Source organism: Mustela putorius, unplaced genomic scaffold (genome assembly GCF_011764305.1).
Source record: "Mustela putorius furo isolate JIRA1106 unplaced genomic scaffold, ASM1176430v1.1 tig00000224_pilon_pilon_pilon, whole genome shotgun sequence".
Lineage (NCBI taxonomy): Eukaryota > Metazoa > Chordata > Mammalia > Carnivora > Mustelidae > Mustela > Mustela putorius.
The window spans coordinates 26,733,370-26,753,995 of record NW_025421321.1 but is presented as its reverse complement, the minus strand read 5'-3'; positions in this window follow the sequence as shown (position 1 = coordinate 26,753,995).

The following is a 20,626-nucleotide window of genomic DNA, read 5'->3' as shown; positions in this document are numbered from 1 at the left end:
AACAATGAATAATGTGAGTGTGTTACACGCAATAGTTGGGAAATACTTATTCTAAAAATATTTTTTATTGTTTATCTGAAGCTCCCACATCCTTTCTATATTTTATGTGGCAACTCTATTACCAGGTGTTTGTGGAAACAGAGCTATATCTTCAGTTCTGCCTTTCATCTCCCCTCATTCCAGTCATCCATTTCATTGTTGCACAGAACTACAGAGATAAATCTTCTACAGTGATTAGTGAAAGGGGTTGGGGACACCAGCCATGCATGTAGATATTCATTTCCTTATCCACCCAGTTTGCTGCCCCTGAAACTCCTGCTTGTAGTTACTCATGGTCACTCCGCTCATAGCTACCCTGTGAAAATTAGTGCCTTTGTGTTGCTTTTGTGACCTTCATTTTGTCTTCCAGAAATGGTCAAAACACCTGTCCTGAAAATGACATAGTTTTATATTTTTCACACTGCTATGCATCTAACTGCTTGGTATATTTTTATAGTCTTTTGTAAGAGATCTTGGAGAGGCAGAGAGACTATATGGATAGCAAGAGCCATTATCTTTCCATGTGTATCCATACCTCTCATTTAGAATTGTTCATCCAACCTCCAGAAAAAAAAAAAACAAAACACATATTTGAAGAATTATTTCAGAGAACTCTTAAGTTCTGACTATATTTCTTTCAGCTGCTAATATATTTTTTCTGCTACAGTTTTCAACAAAACCCTTCAAAAGAATTGTTCATATTTTTTTTGTCTCTAAACCTCCCTGCCATTCTATTGTGAAACAACTCAAATCAGGCTTGCATCCACAGCCATCCCATCTTACCATTGAGCTGTCAGAGAATTACCTTCAGAGAGTCTTCCTTCTGGTTGGTAGTTGTCATCATTATTCAAATCTGTTGTGGCTTCAAATATAGTCTTAATTCAACAGCAACGTGTATGACCTAAAGAGGGAAAGCTGATCCTCATTTCACAATTTTTCCCAAATAAATATAAGAGGTTTAACTACTTACATAAAAAATAAAAGTATTAGAAGAAAATGCAATTAAATCTTCAAAAAATTTTGGAGTAAAGAAAATGTTCTCATCCACGGGGAAAAATATTGATAGATTAAATAACCAAGAAAATGAATACTTTTGTGAATTAAGAGAGAACATGTGAATCAAGAGAACCAGCTGCTGTGTAACACTCGTTTTATAGACTTGGTGGCTTAAATAACAAACCATGATCATTCAGTTCCCTCCTCAGTATCCGTCAGTGTGCCTCTCTCAGTCTACGCATAACCGATGTTGTGGCTGGACTGGCTCTTGTGGTTTTTATTATGATTGCAAGGTGCCCTTCGGCAATAATCATCAAGAAACTTAGAGAAAAACAGAAAGGTTTCTTACTTACAAGTCTTGGAAATTACATGGCACACTTGTGGCCACACGGTTAATTGGGGTAGGGGTTGTAGGGGGAGAGAAAGGAGTAAGCACCGGGCCTGGGGTTTTGCTTTTATTGGGGTTGAGGATGAGAGCCTAGAGTTTTGTGGGGTCATTCTTTATTCGTGAATTTGAAAAATACAAGTGGATATTTAAAATGAGGGAAGAAAAAAAAGAAAAAAACCAACAACAACCAAGCAGCCCAAATGTCCAGTTACGGGATTAACCAAGATCTCTAAAATAAAGAAGCCTCAAGGTAGGGAGGAGGCCCGGCTCTCCATCTAGTATGTAGCTGGCGACTTGTTGATACAGAGATCTGTATTTGAGGTGGATGCCTCTTTGAAGTAGATGCCTGGGCAGTCAAGGCTTGCCAGGCCCTTGCTTTACAAAAAAGAGAAAACCCAACTGTCAGGGCTTACACTATGATGCCAAAAAATGTCCAAGCTGCTGAACATAAAACGTCCACAAATCTTTATGATCTAAAGCCTGGGTACCTGTCTGAGCTCATCCGTTATCATCATGCTCCTTAATTCCCTTCTGTATTAGTTTACCAGGGCTGCCATAACAAATTACCACAGACTTGGCAGCTTAACAGTGGAGAAATGTATCCTTTCACACTTCTGGAGGCCGGAAGTCCAAAATTAAGGTGTTGGCTGAGCTGGTTCTCTGGAAACTCTCAGGGAGAACACTCACACCACTCTCCCGGCTTTGGATGGCTGCCAGCAACCTTTGGCATTACTTGGTTTAAGGCTAAACATAATGCTAATCCTTGCATCCATTTTTATATGGCCTTCTTTTTCTTTCTCTGGGTGTCATCTCCCTGTTCTTTCTTGTATAAGAATCCCAGTCATTGGATTTAGGGCCCACCTTAAATTCAGGATGATCTCATCTGAAGAACCCTAATTGCGGCTGCCAAGGCCGTATTTCCAGATAGGGTCACATTTGTCTACGCTGGGGGTTAGGACTTGGCTGTATCTTTTTGGAGGACACAATTCAATCCCCTAGACCCTCCTTTCTTATGCTGTAGTATTGCTGGACTTCATGAAGCTCCCATACCAGTCCTCTTCCTTTATACACGTTGCAGATAGGATTCCTTATGCCTAGAATTTTAGTCCTCATGTGTGTTGACAACTTTCCACTCACTTTGCTAATTGTATCTCAAGGGCTAATTTGTACAAGACTTTTATAACTCTAACATGAAGATTTAGCAGCTTCTATCATGCTTCTAATGACCTAACGGCTAGTACATCAAAGCACTGCATTAATGTACTTTTCCCTGTGAGTCTCTATGGAACCATGACTTCCTATAGACAAGGACCGTCCATTTTAACCTTTGCATTCCTAAGTTTTTGTGATTAGTCAATAAGCTTCTTTTGGCATAACTTTGTAGCAGACAGTGTGCCATACGATGCTGAAAACCCATGCAACAGATATTATTGAACACTGATTCCTCTATATGACATGCTTCTCAGGACCGACAGAACTGCCAGAGAAATGGAAGACATAGCTTTGACCTTTAGCATTTTCTTATAGAGTAAAAGCAAACTTTGAACGGATTAAGTAATGAATTGGGACTAGCATATAATTACATAACAAAAGAAATGAAATGAATCATCACCATGAATTGATAGATTTCACAGAAGATGCAAATTTGGTTGAACCTCAAAGAAAGGGTGGGATTTAGAAGACACTTCAAAACATCCTTTAGAGGATCAGATCATGGGAGGAAGAAGTAGTTCATGCAAATAACCAAATCTTCAGTCAGTTCTGTTCATTTGATAGCTCCCATCCATGAAGACCTCCCATGAGAAGGAAAATGTCATATTGGACAGAGCCTTGAATTTTTTTGTACTACTTCCTAACAATGTGACACTCTGAGTCTGCATTCTTATCCATAAACTGGGGGTAGGAAATCTTGCCTCTTCTGATGATCATGTGGGTTAAAATGATAGTACATATGGAAGGTGCCAATTTATAAATGTTAATAAAAGTGGGGAATGGGGTCTCCATTTAGTTGCTATTGTTTGTTTTGTTTTTGTTTTTCCAGTAAACTGGTACTGAGGTCAAAAGATAGTGACAATATGTCTGTCCAGATGACCAGGTGATTTGGAAACAGAACACTGAAAACTTTTTGATTCAGCTAAAGAGAACACTGACAATCTGGACACTTAGTGCTGGACCTAGGCTTGTGGAGGTCATGATAACCAGGCTTTGCTACTGAGTAGACAATAGAGGGAGCATCAATCACCCACCTACCCAGCAGGGATAAAGGAAGGGGGAGGGTGTGGTGTTTGCTCAGAGTTTAGAGCTTCTCTGTATGAAGAGGTCAGATTTGTACTCAGTTGGTATCTGGCTGAAATTAAGAGCCTGCTGTAGGTTGGTTTCTGACTTTTCTCATTCCGAATTTACAGAAACCTGGGTAGGCAGAAAAATGAAAGGAATCTTCAATGAGATATCACCTCACACCAGTCAGAATGGCTAAAATCAACAAGTCAGGAAATGACAGATGCTGGCGAGGATGCGGAGAAAGGGGAACCCTCCTACACTGTTGGTGGGAATGCAAGCTGGTGCAGCCACTCTGGAAAACAGCATGGAGGTTCCTCAAATGTTGAAAATAGAACTGCCCTATGACCCAGCAATTGCACTATTGGGTATTTACCCTAAAGATACAAACGTAGTGATCCAAAGGGGCACGTGCACCCGAATGTTTATAGCAGCAATGTCCACAATAGCCAAACTATGGAAAGAACCTAGATGTCCATCAACAGATGAATGGATCAAGAAGATGTGGTATATATACACAATGGAATACTATGCAGCCATCAAAAGAAATGAAATCTTGCCATTTGCGACAACGTGGATGGAACTAGAGTGTATCATGCTTAGCGAAATAAGTCAAGCAGAGAAAGACAACTATCATATGATCTCCCTGATATGAGGAAGTGGTGATGCAACATGGGGGCTTAAGTGGGTACCAGAAGAATAAATGAAACAAGATGGGATTGGGAGGGAGACAAACCATAAGTGACTCTTAATCTCACAAAACAAACTGAGGGTTGCTGGGGGGAGGGGGTTTGGGAGAAGGGGGTGGGATTATGGACATTGGGGAGGGTATGTGCTTTGGTGAGTGCTGTGAAGTGTGTAAACCTGGTGATTCACAGACCTGTACCCCTGGGGATAAAAATATATGTCTATAAAAAAAAATTAATTAAAAAAAAAAACAAGTTGTGGAATTTCTCTAGCAGGACAGCTATTTATTGTTTTTTTGCTGTGCTGGTAGGCTGGTACTACACAAATAAGTGTGCACCAGACTGCCCTAGAGGGCTTTTAAGCCTGGATTCCTGGATGCTCACTCCAGAGTGTCTAGTTTAGGAGGTCTGGAGTGAGATCTGATCATTTGCATTTCTAAGAAGTTCAGAGGTGACGCTGCTCATCCAGGGTTTATGCTTTGAGAACCACTAGATTTGGAGAAACAACACTTAATCTCATGAAAGTGCTTTGTCTTTAGCAATAAGCTTTAAGTGATTAGCATGTAACTAGAATATGTTCTGTCTTTTTGCAGTATCAGGTAGGAAACATAGGAACTGCTTTACTTTACTCTTAAAGAAAAGACACTACCAGCACCTCAAGTTTTTAGACATGAATTCCTTCTCTAAAACCCACTTGCCCTCTTTTTGCTACACTTGTGATGCCTATATGGTTTATATAACAGTCAAATTCCAACAGACTGACAAGAGTTACCTGAAGTGCTGTCTTAAGACGGAGTCTGATATAGGGTTGCCAGATAAAATTTAAGATGTTAAATTTGGATTTCCAAAATACATTAGACACTTACAAAATTCTTTTTAAAGATTTTTTTTCATTTATTTGAGAGAGAGCGAGAGAGCATGAGTGTGTGGGGATGGGGGGTAGGGAGAGAGGGAGAGGGAGAAGAAGACCCCCCCTCTGAACAGAGAGTCCAACAAGGGTCTCTATCCCAGGACCATGAGATCATGACCTGAGCTGAAGGCAGACCCTTAACTGAGCCACCTAGGTGCCCCTAGACACTTTTTAATATAAGACTGTCTTGTGCTATATTCGGGATACACCTATACTAAAAAATTATTTGTTGTTCATTTGAATGTTTAAATTCACCTGGGTGCTTGGTACTTTCTTAAAAAGAATTTTATTTATTGAAGAGAGAGAGCACAAGCAAGGGGAGCAGCAGAGGGAGGGGAAGAAGCAGGCTCTGTGCTGAGCAGGGACCCGCAGGCAGAGCTCTGTCCCAGGACCCTGGGCTCGTGACCTGAGCTGAAGCCAGAAGCTTAAGGGGACTGAGACACCCAGGTGCACTTTTCATTTGTTAAACCTGGCCATCCTAGTGATCCTATACCCAGGCTAACAGGGAATATGTGGCGATTGATTTGCTTGGTCTGCTGGTGAAATGGGAGTGGGGGTTAATGGCTGCATACACAAAGAGTGGAACATTCCTTGTATTGGAACTGGAATTGTCTATCAGCTCTTAACTCATATTCAATGTGGGGAGGCTTCTTATCAGTAGGGGAACAAAGCGACATGTTTTCTGTCATAATATATCAACCACTTCACCGCAAACAATTTGACATTCACTACCTGGAATTCACATGGCATGGGACGTGAGAAGAGGAGAACGTGGGCAGCAGCTGCTGTGATAAGTGTTGCATCATTTTGTGCTAATGGCACTTAACAGTGGAAGCCGTCAACTGCTTTAAAATTAGGGCAGCTACAACTCTGCATCAAGTGACTGTCACTACACCGGCCTCGGTCTCACAAACACAGCGGCTCCGGAGAGGGCTGCGTGATACATTTGCACTGAATCTGTGGGTTTGACCAAATGCTGTGATATTTTATAGCCAAGATATCCTTTATCCCCCCAGCTCTGAGTCAGTGTTTGAAGAGGGCCCCTGAAATTCTCTCCATACTGAGTATGTTCCTAAGTGAGACTCTATGTTTTTTCATATCCTGAAATAAACGTGTAAGTTTTAAGGGATAGTCTACAGTGAAATGCTCTTTGTCAGTGAAAAATAGCTCGTAAGATCCATCAACATCAATGCTGGTGACCTGGACTCAGATCTTTGGTAAAGGGAGTGTAGTTTCCACTCAAACATAGAAGAACACATCCTCCTCCCAAAAATGTGTATTCTAGGGGTGCCTGGGTGGCTTAGTGGGTTAAAGCCTCTGCCTTTGGCTCAGGTCATGATCCCAGGGTCCTGGGATCGAGCCCTGCATTGGGCTCTCTGGTCAGTGGGGAGCCTGCTTCCCCCCGCCACTTCTCTGCCTGCCTCTCTGCCTACTTGTGATCTCTGTCTGTCAAATAAATAAATAAAATCTTTAAAAAATGTGTATTCTAAGGAAAATTTGTCTTTGAATTTTTATGAGGCAATATGGACTTGTGCTTCCAAGATGACGGAGACATACTTTTCTCTATTCCTCCTGCTTTGTCCAAGTTAAAAAAAAAAAAATTCCCTGATATTGTATATAAAACAAATGTAAGATTTTGAAAGACAGAGAGAAGAGAGACAGACTATGGATGCTGAGACCCAAAGAACAAGATGATGTGAGTTTCCTGGATTTTCTTTTTGCCTCATATATCCCAGATGTGAAGCAGAGAGAGGTGGCAACTTGAAAATACAATCAGACAGATCAGAAGAAAAAGAAACCCTAACAAAAGCTTTCTGTTTCCAGTCAAAGGGACAGGGAGAAGAGGCAGCAGTAATGGGGCATCCCCCACTCTCCCCACTGGGGTGATATTAGAGGAAACCTTGTGGTGATGGAGGACTCTTGAAAACACCTACTAGATGAAATCACTCCTCCCCACTATCCATGGGGAAGGCCATGTGGGGAACAATCAGGCACTCCTATCTATATCAGATATATCCAGCCTGGCCCCAGAGCTCTGGGAAAGAAAGAAATATAGCAGCCAAAGCTTTGGACTAGCTGAGCTCCAAATCAGTGCTTGGTACCTATGTGGCTTTGGTCAGTACTTGCTACCTATGTGACTTTGGTCAAATCACTTCATTTCTCTGAGCATCAGTGGAGGCCTAGGGCAGAGGATGAAATCGAGTAATACAATGAACTAAAAGAAAGGAAAATACAACGTATTATAATTTCGGGTACATAGCTAAAGCAGTGCCGAGATGGATGTGATAACATTAAATGCACACATTAGAAAAGAGGAAAAGTTGCAAGTCTATAATTTAAGCTCCTATCTCAAGAACCTAGAAGAATAAATAAATCTAAGGCAAGTGGAAGGAAAAATAATAATAAAAATAAACCCAGAAACCAATAAAATTAAAAATGGAAAAAAAATACAGGAAAGTCAATAAAACCAAAAAGTTAGTTGTTTGAAGAGATGAATAAAATTGACAAATTCGTGACAAGACTGATAAAGAAAAAAAAAGAGAAGACATAAATTATCAATATCAGAAATGAAACAGGTGAAATCACAACAGCCCTTTAGATATTAAAAGGATAATAAAGGGAATACTATATACAACTCTATGCACATAAATTTGACAACTTAGATTAAATTAAAAGCACAAAATGCTACACTTGCACAATATGAAATAGATCAGTTTAATAACTTTATAACTATTAAGGGAATTAAATTTGTAATTTAGAATCTCCCTAAAACAATTCTCAGGACCCAGGGGGTTTCACTAGAACATTCTGGCAAATGTTTAAAGAAGAATTAACACCAATTATACACAATCTCTTCTAGAAAACAGAGGAGGAAGTACCACTTTCTATTTCATTATATGATGCTTGTTTTACCTTAATGCCTAAGCCAGACACAAACAGCACAAAATCACAGAAACTGTAGGCCATTATGTCTTATTAATATAGATGCAAACATCCTTAACAAAATATTAACAAATAAAATTCAGCAATGTATGAAAAGAATTATGTACCATGGCCAAGTGAGGTTCCTTCCAAGGATGCAACACTGGTTCAGTACTCAAAAATCAATCAATGTAATCCATTATACTAACAGATTAAAGATCCAAAAAATCATGTGATTGTATCGATTGATGCTGAAAAAGAATTTAAGAAAATCCAATACCTATTTCTAATAATAAGTATCAGAAAACAGAAAGAGAGGGGGAGTTCTGCTGCTTGATAAAGAACATCTACAGAAAACTTGTAACTAACATCATACTTAACATCACTGAATGATTTCCTCTGAGAAACGAATAAAGCAAGGATATCTGTTGTCATTCAATATAATGATGGAAAGTCTAGTCAGTGCAATAGGTAAAAATATCTCAGAAGATGAATAAACAGCTATGAGAAGAAGAAAACATTTGTAAACGGTATATCCAACAAAGGACTAGTATCTATAATATATAAAGGATTCATACAACTCAAAAATAATCCAATTAGAAAGTCAGCAAAGGATAAAAAGAAGTATTTCTCCCACAAAGGATATACAGATGACTAATAAGCTTATGGAAAGATGTTCAATAACATTAGCTTTTTGGGAAAGACAAATTAAGATCACCATATCACTATGTACCTCTCAGAATGGCTTTAAAAATGTGACATCAGCAAATGCTGGCAAGGATGAGAAACTAGATTATTTATAAATTGTTGGTGGGCATTTAAAATCATACAATGACTCTGGAAAATAGTTTCACAGTTTCTTAAAAATAAATGCAACTATAATATGTCCCATGCTCCCAAATTTGCACCTCTGGGCACTTATCCTAGAGAAAAAAATTTATATGCACTCAGAAATATGGGCATAAATATTTATGCTGCTTTATTCATTATAGCCCCAAACTAGAAACAACTTAAATGTTCTTCAGTGGGTAAATGATTAAATAAACTAGGACACCCATATCACAAAATACCACTCGACAAGAAAATGGAATGAACTGTTGATACACATAACCTAGATGAATCTCAAAAGAATTTGGCTGAATGAAAAAGGTTATCTCCCAAAGTTACATAAATTATGAATCCATTTATATAAGACTCTTGAAATGACAAATTTATAGAAATGGAAAATATTAATATTTGTCATGGATTAAGAAAGGGCTGAAGGGTGAAAGGAAAATAAATGTGGCTATAAAGTCACCATGAAGGATCCTTGTGTGATGGGAATATTTTGTATCTCAATGGAATCAATGTCAGTATCATTGTTGTTACATTATACTACAGTGTTGTAAGATGTTATCATTAGGGGAAACTGGGTAAATGTAAATCTTTCTGTGAGCCTAAAATTATCTCAAAATAAAAAGTTGAAAAATTCCCTGATATTCAGATTCAAGTAATCCTGAAGTAAGAATTATCAGTCATTGTCCTATTTAATTTTCATAGCAACAAGTAAGTAATTAATACTTTACTCTTAACAATAATAACATTGGCACTCTGACAAATTGCATAATTTTTCTAAGGTTATATTTTAGTAAAAGGAGTATTTAAAATTTTTATGGGAAATAAATGTTATAGCCAAATTTAAATCAGGATCTTCTCATGTCACATTTTAAATTTACTTTTTTCTCCTTTCATATGATTTAAATAGTAAATATGATGTCCAAACCACTGGAGCTTGTGTCACTTACTTGTCACTGGTGTTCAGTTTTGAAACAGGATCACCCTGTGAGGTATATATCCAGCCTGCTTCTTCCTTCACAGAATAACCTCAGCTAAGCTCATCATTTTCTATAAACTTCAGCCCTATAACAAACTCTTACTTGGTTTTCCCACTTTCGATTTTTGTGTCTTTTAATTTCTTCTTCATCCTAAAATCTTTCAAAAATATATATTGAATGTTTTCACTCATCTACTCTGTGGTACATTATTGTTCAGCAATAATATCTGCCTTATCTACTAGGGTCTCCCTGTGGGAGGATTTTGTTTTGGACTGTACTGTGGTCAGGAATTATTGTGGACTATGAAATGTGAGTAGAAGTGAAATGGGTCACTTTGAAAGAAATATTTAAGGGTTTTTGAAGGACTTTGTCATTACTCTTTTTCCCTTGGTCATACAACTTACATGCCTTCTCTTTCAGCTCTGGTCCTAGAGTAAGGAGATATAGAGCAGAGGCCCTGTGAAGCCATACAGACGATTCATATGAACAAAAGATATACCATTGTTTTGATAACCATGAGCACTTTGGGATTTGTTTGTTTGGAACGTCTGATGATACATGGGCTACGTTCTCTGATAGCTCCCCTGTGCACTTACCAGAGAGTCCATAGCAGCCTTCAAGATAATCTAAGTCTTAGCTCACTCTGAACTCCAACCACATTTCTAACACCTAAAAGTTCTCCAAATGCATGAAATGAATTTCTGTTTATTTAATGCATTTACTATGCTGCTGCTGCTGCTGCTACAAGAAACACTTTTTTCCTTCACTATAAGTAAAATTTTTGATTCAAGTTTAGTATCATTTTCTTAGAAAGTACTCCAGGACTATCTGCAATCTAAATTATGTCTCTCTTTTACACAATCACAATCCTCTACTGTTGAGGGTATATTTAAAATTTTTAAAAGATTTTTAAAAAATTTTATTTATTTATTTGACAGACAGAAGTCATAAGTAGGCAGAGAGGCAGGCAGAGAGAGAGGGGAGGAAGCAGGCTCTCCACTGAGCAGAGAGCCCAATGTAGGGCTTGATCTCAGGACCTTGAGATCATGACCTGAGCCGAAGGCAGAGGCTTAAACCACTGAGCCACCCAGGTGCCCCATAAATTTTTTATATTTTTAATTGAAGTATAGCTGACAGGATATTATATTAGTTTCAGTGTACATAGAGTGATTCAACAATTACATTATGAAATGCTCATCATAAGTGTAGTTTCCATCTGTCACCATACAAAGTTATTATGATATTAGTGACTATATTCTGTATGCTGTGCTTTTCATCAAATAACTTTTCTTCTACAAAATAAGTGTACTTGGGAAATTGTGAGGCAGTTGTGATGCTATTTTCACTATTCTAAAGGGAAAAACCAGGGAACAGTATGTGATGAGGACTTCACTGAGATTTAGTTCCCCAAATTTATCAGACTATATTTCTGAGAAAATATGCACATTGAGTTAAAGATTTCTTGTGCTTGAAGTCTAATCAATAAATATTAAATACAATTAATTTTGCACTAATAATTTATCAGGTTTTAAAAATTGAACATTGAATTTCTAAGAAATTACATATAAATAATTAAATGCAATCTTAGTGCAGCAGAAATATATATGATGAGTTCCATGTTCCAGAATCCATATTGCTATAAAAAAGACCCAGGTTAACCAAGTCTTAGACTTTTGGATGTCAAAATATCCACAGATTCTAGGGCAGGTAGAGTCATAGAAGCATAGGATTCGTAACTATAACATTTACATTTGTCTACTTAATATCATAATCTGTTTTCCCCCACTTGAGAGCAAATTCAGCAGAGGCCTGGGTTGTATCATTATATCCATAGTGCCAAAGATTATAGCTGACACAATGTAGAGGTTTGAATAATAGCACAGTAAAAATTTCTTTTTTTTAAAAGATGTATTTATTTACTTGAGAGAAAGAGAGAAAGTGTAAAGAGGGAGGGGTGGGGGAGAGAGAAAATCTCAAGCAGACTCCACACTGAGTGGGGATCATGATGCAGTGCTCGATCTCACAACCCTGAGATCATGACCTGAGCCAAAATCAAGAGTTAAATCCTTAACCAACTGAGCCACCCAGGCGCCCCAAAGATTTCCTTTTGTTAAAATATAGCTCAGTAAAGATTTCTTTTGTAGAGATATGCAGTCCCCCTGAATTATCAAGTATAGTCAAGTAATAGTGACATTTCTGCAAATATAGTGAATATACAAAAATAGTTCTTCCTATGGATCCTAAAACCACAGGATGTTTGGTGTTTGTTTAGGAAAATAATACCCTATGATTTTTATAAAGGTCATTCTCTGTTGATATTTTGTTTGAGCCAAAAAATAGCTACTATTTATTGTACACATTCTATGTCAGCACTGTTGAAAAGTATAATATATTCTATACTATTTAATTTTTACAACAATCCTGCAGCATAATTTGTTTTCATTTGACAGACAGAAATTTAAAATTTGATGTTGAGAAATTAAGTGATTCGTCTAAAGCCACATTGGTAGCAAGTGGTACAGATTGGACAGGAACTCAGCTCTATCCAAGTCAGTATCCTTGACTCTATACTATCTGCTTCCCTATAACTCCAAGCCCAACATTTTCATGTCTGGTATGGATTTCTGACTGCTTATTTTAGAAAGTTACAGGTTGCTTATACTTACCTCCTTCAATGCTAAATTGAAATAAGAGATTACATCTGCTTTTTTTTTTTAATTCCACCACACAATGATAGAAACAGAAATTTAACGATATTGAAAATGCTAATATTTCATGATAAGGAATCTATATGGACAGTTTAGTTGATAATTTAATTGATGCCTTTATCTACTGTGAATATAAAACAGCCAACTTCATTATGTAAACTACCTTCTTCTGTATAACTTGACAGAATCAATACTTTGAGATTCTAAGTTTCAAAGAAAACTAAACAATGGGAAGTTGGTAAGTGAGGTGCACTGTTATCATTGAGAAGCTCACATATTTTTAGGTCCTTTTTCTTAAAATATGTAGATGAGACATTTTTAAAGGAGTAACACAAGGTACCGTAGGATCAGTCAGTAAATGAAAAACAGACCTACATGGAGTAATATGGAACCCCAAACTCCCATTAGTACTTTCTCCTCCTCTCCTAGGAATCCTGTCTAATTTTAGAGACTTTTTTTTAAGTACTTATGTTAGCATTCTTACAAAATGCTTTTACTTGCAATTTATTTTAAAAACATTCCCCCCCAAAATACCATTGCCAGAATACCAAATTCCCAGTCCCATGTTCTGTGTGAGGATGGTAAGAGCCTTCCAGAAGTGTCACTCACTCTACAACAATCTACAGAACTTCATGTCATTCATCTTACTGCTGAGATGGCTGGGTGAATTTATTAAGCTGTGGTAAAAATTTTTTTTAAGAAAAAAATCAAGTATGTGATCTCATGATCTCATAAATACTTATATTACCCTTGGTTTCAATATGGTAGTGTCACTTAAAACAAAGGTCATGATTTTTTAAAATTTTATTGGGTTTTTAATTTTAATTCCCATATAGTTAATAGTGTTATCTTAGTTTGAGGTGTACAATATAATTCTCTATATTACTCATTGTTCATCACGATAACTGTACTCTTAATCTCCTTCATCTATTTCACCTGTCCCCTACCCACTTCCCCTCTAGTAACTATCAGTTTAAATTTCTGTCTCTATAGTTAAGAGTTTGTTTTTTGGTTTGTCTCTTTTTTTGTTTGTTTGGTTTTTTAAATTCCTCATATGAGTGAAATCATATGACATTTGTCTTTCTCTGGTTGACTTATTTCACTTGGCATTACACTCTCTAGCTCCATCCATGTTGTTGCAAATGGCAAAATTTCATTCGTTTTAGTGGCTGAGTAATATTTCATTTTATACACACACACACACACACACACACACACACACACACATCTCTAACCAGACATGCATGGGACTACTCCCAAATCAACAGGTAACCAGAACTCCTGAGGTGCTAGTAAATATACAGATTCCTAGGAGGCATCTTGAGAGTTTCTGATATAATAATTTTGGATAAGCCCTGGAACAAAGCATCTTAGCAAGCATTCTAGGAGTTTCTGATCAGCCAATTCAGGGTAACTTCCAGGATATAAAGAGAAATGTAATGGAGTTCTACCTTCTAGATGATTTGACTATTGTAAAAATTATGAGCCACTGACAATGGGAATATACAATTTGAATATATTTTGCCTCTATAATTCCACCCCGGTAGACTTTAATAAATTCTCATTCAGTTAGAGAGTAAATTCCATTTTTTTTCTTGATAATTATTTTCTGTGTTTTTAAAGATGAGAGGAAAGCAAACAAGGGCTTTGAATTACACAATGGACTAGATGCTCTTCACAGATATATTCAGAGCATTTCATCCTAAAGCAATAGATTATACATTCTTCTCAAGTGCACATGGAGCATTCTCCAGAATAGATCACATACTGGGTCACAAATCAGGTCTCAATTGGTACTAAAAGATTGGGATCATTCCTTGCATATTTTCAGACCACAGTGCTTTGAAACTTGAGCTCAATCAGAGGAAATTTGGAAATAACTCAAATACATGGAGGCTAAAGAACATTCTACTAAAGAATGAACAGGTCAACCAGAAAATTAAAGAATTAAAAAAATTCATGGAAACAAATGAAAATGAAAACATAGCTGTTCAAAATCTTTGGGACACAGCAAAGACAGTCCTGAGAGGAAATATGTAGCAATATAATCCTTTCTCAAGAAACAAGAAAGGTTTCAAGTATACAACCTAACCCAACACCTAAAGGAGCTGGAGAAAGAACAGCTAAGAAAGCCTAAATACAGCAGGAGAAGAGAAATAATAACGATTAGGGCAGAAATCAATGAAATAGAAACAAAAAGAACAGTAGAAAGTATCAACCAAACTAGGAGCTGATTCTTTGAAAGAAATAAAAGATCGATAAACACCTGGCCAGACTTATCAAAAAGAAAAGGGAAATGATCCAAATAAATAAAATCATGAATGGAAGAGGAGAGATCACACTGAACACTGAAGAAATACAAACAATTATAAGAACATATTATGAGCAACTATTTGGCAACAAATTAGGCAATCTGGAAGACACGGATGTATTCCTAGAGATGTATAAACTACCCAAACTGAAACAGGAAGAAATAGAAAACCTGAACAGACCTATAACCAGCAAGGAAATTGAAGCAGTAATCAAAAATCTCCCAACAAACAAGAGCCCAGGGCCAGATGGCTTCCCAGGGGAATTCTACCAAACATTTAAAGAAGAAATAATACCTATTTTTCTGAAGCTGTTTCAGAATATAGAAATGGAAGGAAAACTTCCAAATTCTTTTTATGGGGCCAACATTACCTTGATCCCCAAACCAGACAAAAACCCCACCAAAAAGGAGACTTACAGACCCATATCCCCAATGAACATGGATGCCAAAATTCTCACCAAGATATTAACCAATAGGATTCAACAATACATTAAAAGGATTATTCACCACAACCAAATGGGACTTAATCCTGGCCCTCAAGGTTGGTTCAACATTGACAAATTAATTAGAGTGATACTCTACATTAATAGACAAAAACCATATGATTCTCTCAATAGATGAGGAAAAAGTATTTGACAAAGTACAGCATCTTTTCTTAACTAAAACTCTTCATAATGTAGGGATAGCAGGAAGATACCTCAACATCATAAAAACCATGTACTAAAAGGCCATAGTGAATATCATTCTCAATGGGGAAAAATTGAGAGCTTTTCACCTAAGGTCAGGAACATGGCAGGGATGTCCACTATCACCACTGTTGTTCAACATAGAACTAGAACTCCTAGCCTCAACAATCAGACAACAAAAAGAAAATAAAATGCACCTGAATTGACAGAGAAAAAGTCAAACTCTCAGTCTTCTTAGATGACATGATACTCTCTCTATGTGGAAAGTTCAAAGGACTTCACCCCCAAATTGCAAGAATTCATACAGAATTCAGCAAACTGGCAGGATATAAAATCAATGCACAGAAATCAGTTGCATTTCTATTCTGAGACAGAAGAAAGAGAAATTGAAGAGTGGATCTCCATTTGCAATTGCACCCCAAACCAAGAAATAAATGTAGCCCAAAAGGCAAAGGATCTGTACTCAGAACACTCATGAAGGAAATTGAGAAAGACACAAAAAAATGGAAAAACATTTCATGCTCATGGATTGGAAGAACAAATATTGTTAAAAAATCTGTTTCTTGGAGCAGTCTATACATTCAATGCAATCTCTATCAAAATACCATCAACTTTTCACAGAGTTGAAACAAATAATACTGAAATTTGTATGGAATCATAAAAGACCTTGAATAGCCAGGGGAATGTGGTAAAAGGAAACCAAAGCTGGTGGCATCACAATGCTTAATTTCAATCTGTATTACAAAGCTGTAAGCATCAAGACAATACAGAACTGACACAAAAACAGACACATAGATCAATGGAACAGAATAAAGAACCCAGAAATGGACCCTCAACTCTATGGTCAACTAATCTTTGGCAAAGAAGGAAAGAATATCCAATGGGAAAAAAGACAATCTCTTCAACAAATGGTGGTGGGAGACTTGGACAGCCACATGCAGAAGAATAGAACTGTACATTTTCTTATACCATACACAAAAATAGACTCAAAATGGCTGAGAGACATAAATGTGAGACAGGAATCCCTCAAAATCCTAGAGAACAAAGACAACAACCTCTGTGACCTGGACCACAGCAACTTCTTACTAGACATGTCTCCAAAGGCAAGGAAAACAAAGACAAAAATCAACTATTGGGGTTTCATCAATACAAAAAGCTTTTGCACAGAAGAGGAAACAGTCAACAAAACCAAAAGATAACCTACAGAATGGGAGAAGATATTTGCAAATGACCTTTCAGATAGAGGGCTAGTATCCAAGATCTATAAAGAACTTATCAAACTCAACACCCAAATAACAAATAATCCAATCAAGAAATGGTCAGAACACTGAAAAGAAATAAAATAAAATGGGGGAAAAAATGGGCAGAAGACATTTCTCCAAAGAAGACATCCAAATGGCCAATAGCCACATGCAAAAATACTCAACACCACTCATCATCAGGGAAATACAAATCAAAACCACAATGAGATACTACCTCACACCAATCAGAATGGCTAAAATTAACCACTCAAGAAAAGACAGATATTGGTGAGGATGTGGAGAAAGGGAAACCCTCTTACACTATTGGTGGGAATGCAAGCTGATGCAGCCACTCTGGAAAGTAGTTCGGAGGTTCCTCAAAAAGTTAAAAATGGAGCTACCCTATGACCCATCAATTGCACTACGAGGGGCAATCCATTGCAAAGATGCAATGGAATACCACTCAGCCATAAAAAAAATAAAATCTTACCATTTGCCAGGGTTAGGATGGAAGGATGGATGTAGAGGGTAGATGTAGATGTAGAGGGTATTATGCTAAGTGAAATAAGTGAATCAGAGAAAGACATTATATGATTATATGATCTCACTCATACGTGGAATTTAAGAAAAAAATAGGATCATAGGGGAAGAAAGGGAAAAATAAAATAAGACAAAATCAGAGAGGGAGAAAAACCAAAAGAGGTTCTTAATCATAGGAAACAAACTGAGGATTGCTGGTGGGTCAGGGGAGGAGTGAGGATATAACTGGATGATGGACATTAAGGAGGGCACATGGTGTATTGAGCACTGGGTACTATAAAAGACTGGTGATAATCACTGACCCCTACCTCTGAAACTCATAATAAATTATATGCTGATTAACTGAATTAAATAATTAAATTATAAAATATCCAAGTTATTTGTTTAAATTTTAACCTATTTAAACACATGTTAAGTGGCTATATGGAATGCCACCATAACCATTGCATAATTCCAATAGTGAATGCTCTCATAGGGTTAGGTGGAAAAAGTTCTGGTTTTATGGGGTCTTTTAAGTGTCTTTATTCATTTTTTTAAAAATTTTATTTGATGTCTACATATTCATCTGCTCTGGATTCCTGAGGTACTCTTGTTATCCATATGTACTATGAAATTAATAGTTAATACCTATTTAAACTTCTTATGGGCCAGTCACTTATTTTAAGCACTTTACTTCAGCACTTTGAATGTATCATACCACTCTCTTCTGGCCTGCAAAATTTCTGGTGAAAAGTCAGCTGATAGCCTTATGGGGTTTCACTCATATGTAACAGTTTTATTTTCTCTTGGTGTTTATAAGATCCTTTATCATCAATTTTTGCCATTTTAATTACTATGTGGCTTGGTGTGGAACTTCTTGGGTTGATTTTGTCGGGGGCTCTCTGTGTATCTTGGATCTGGATTTCTGTTTCCTTTTCCAAATTTGGGAAGTTTTCAGCTATTATTTCTTCATATACATTTTCACCCCCTTTTCTCTCTCTCTTCTCCTTCTGGGGTCCCTCTAATGCAAATGTTATTATGTTTGATGGTGTCGCTGAGTTCCTTTAGTCTATACTCATTTTGTATTATTTTTCTCTCTTTCCTGTTCACTTTAATTACTTTCCATTACTCTGTTGCCCATGTCACTGCTCTGTTCTTCTCTTTCATCTAGTCTACAATTGATTCCTCCAATGCATTTTTAATTCCAGTTATTGAATTCTTCACCTCTGGTTTTTTGTTTTGTTTTCTATTTCTTTGTTGCTTTTTGTTAAGGGTCTTACTGAAGTCTTCCCATCTTTGCTCAGGTCTCGTGAGTATCTTTATGACTGTTAGTTTAAATTCCCAATCAGGCATATTATTTATCTCAATTTCTATTTTGTTTAAGCCTCTTGCTGTGACTTTGTCCTGTCCAGAGTACATATTATGCTGTTTCCTCATTTTGTCTAACCCTCTGTGTCTGTTTCTGTGTTTTAGGAAAGCCAGCTATGTCTCCTGCTCTTGAAAGTAATGACTTTATGAAGAAGAGGTCCTGTAGTGCTCCTTAGTGTGTTGTCCTGGTTCACTAGAACCTGTTGCTGTTGCTTCAGGGGTGTCTCCTATGTGTGTTGCATGTGCCCTGCTGTTGTGGCTGAGCCATTTTTACTTTCAGTCCAGTCATCTATAATGTATCTCTTTGCCTCTTTAGTCCCTGTGTAGTTAGTATGCCAATCTGGGGCCACATTGGACTTAAGCTGAGTCAGACCAGGTATTTGCCAGAGATGCAGTAGCACTGAATTGCAGGGTGATGCTTTCCCTGTGTTGTCCCCTGAGAAGCTTTAGTTGGTGGGTGGGGCCTGCAGTCAGACCAAATGTGCAATCCCAACCCACTGCTGGGGCCACAGTCTGACTAGTATGTGTGGTTATCTTTCTCTCTGCCCATGGCAGGAGTCACTTTGGAGTGGTGCTGGACCCTGCTGGGGCTGCTTTCACACCACCAAGCTTGTGACACCGCTTTGGATAGGCTCCAGCCAAGGGTGGGTTGGAGGGGGAGGGTCTACAGGGGAAGTCAAGGCAGGGCACATGGTATTGGCCCATGGCTTGCACAGGTCTTCTGTGGGAGGGCACCTCGAGTTGAGGTCTGGTTGGAGGGGAAACGTCTGCAGGAGAACATGAGAGTATTAGGGTAGATTTGGTTCCCACAATTGTCCATGTTTAAGCTGGGAGGCATGGGAAGGAAATGGTACTGGCCAGCTCCTTTGTTCCTGAAGTCCCCCAATGATCCCTGCCCCTCTAGCACACTCTGTGACATAAACAAATTTCCCTCCTATGTTCCCTAGGCATTTTTCAAATCGCTGCTTCTATGTCATGTTGCTGCAAGGCTGTTTGCTGTACTGTCTTCTTAAGGGTGGAGACTCAGTTTTCTATTGCCTTCCTAACTCTGAGCCTGCTGATTTTTAAAGGTCTAGTTGTTATTCCTCACTAATTTTACGATCTCACAAAATTTTGCCGTTCTGGTTTTTAATGCCGAATGTTATGGGGGTTTGTTTTTCCTATGTGGGCCCACTGTACCTGTATGTCTGGTGTGAGGGTTTGTTTTTTCTTCTTTCCAAGTCCACCACATCCCTCCCTCCCATAGACAGCCCTGTGGGTTTGTTTAGCTCCTCATCCTATCCCTGCTCTTCCCTCTTCCTGGGTGTGGACTACATTTAGCTGTGGAAAGGCTGTTCTGCCAGTCTTCAGGTTATTCTCTGGGTTATTTACACGGATGTGGGTGTTATATGGTTGTATCTGTGGGATGAGGTGAACATAAGGTCCTCCTACTCTGCCATCTTCCCCAGAAATCTGTTTTAAGCATTTAAATTATATTAACCCATTTAATCCTCAAAACATCTCTTTGTGGTAGTTTCTATTACTACGATTCCCATTTTACGTGTAAGGACACCAAGACACAGAATTGCCACACACATACCAGTGATCTCTTACAATTTTAAAAACTATAGTATCCACATATGTAAGAAGAATAATGAAATCTCCTTTTTCAACCTGGGGACATTAATTTTCTAGGTTCTTCAGCACTGTTTTCCAACAGAGGAAATTATTTGTTTATTGAGCTGTATTACAACTCCTGAAACTTAGCTCCCATAAAGCAGT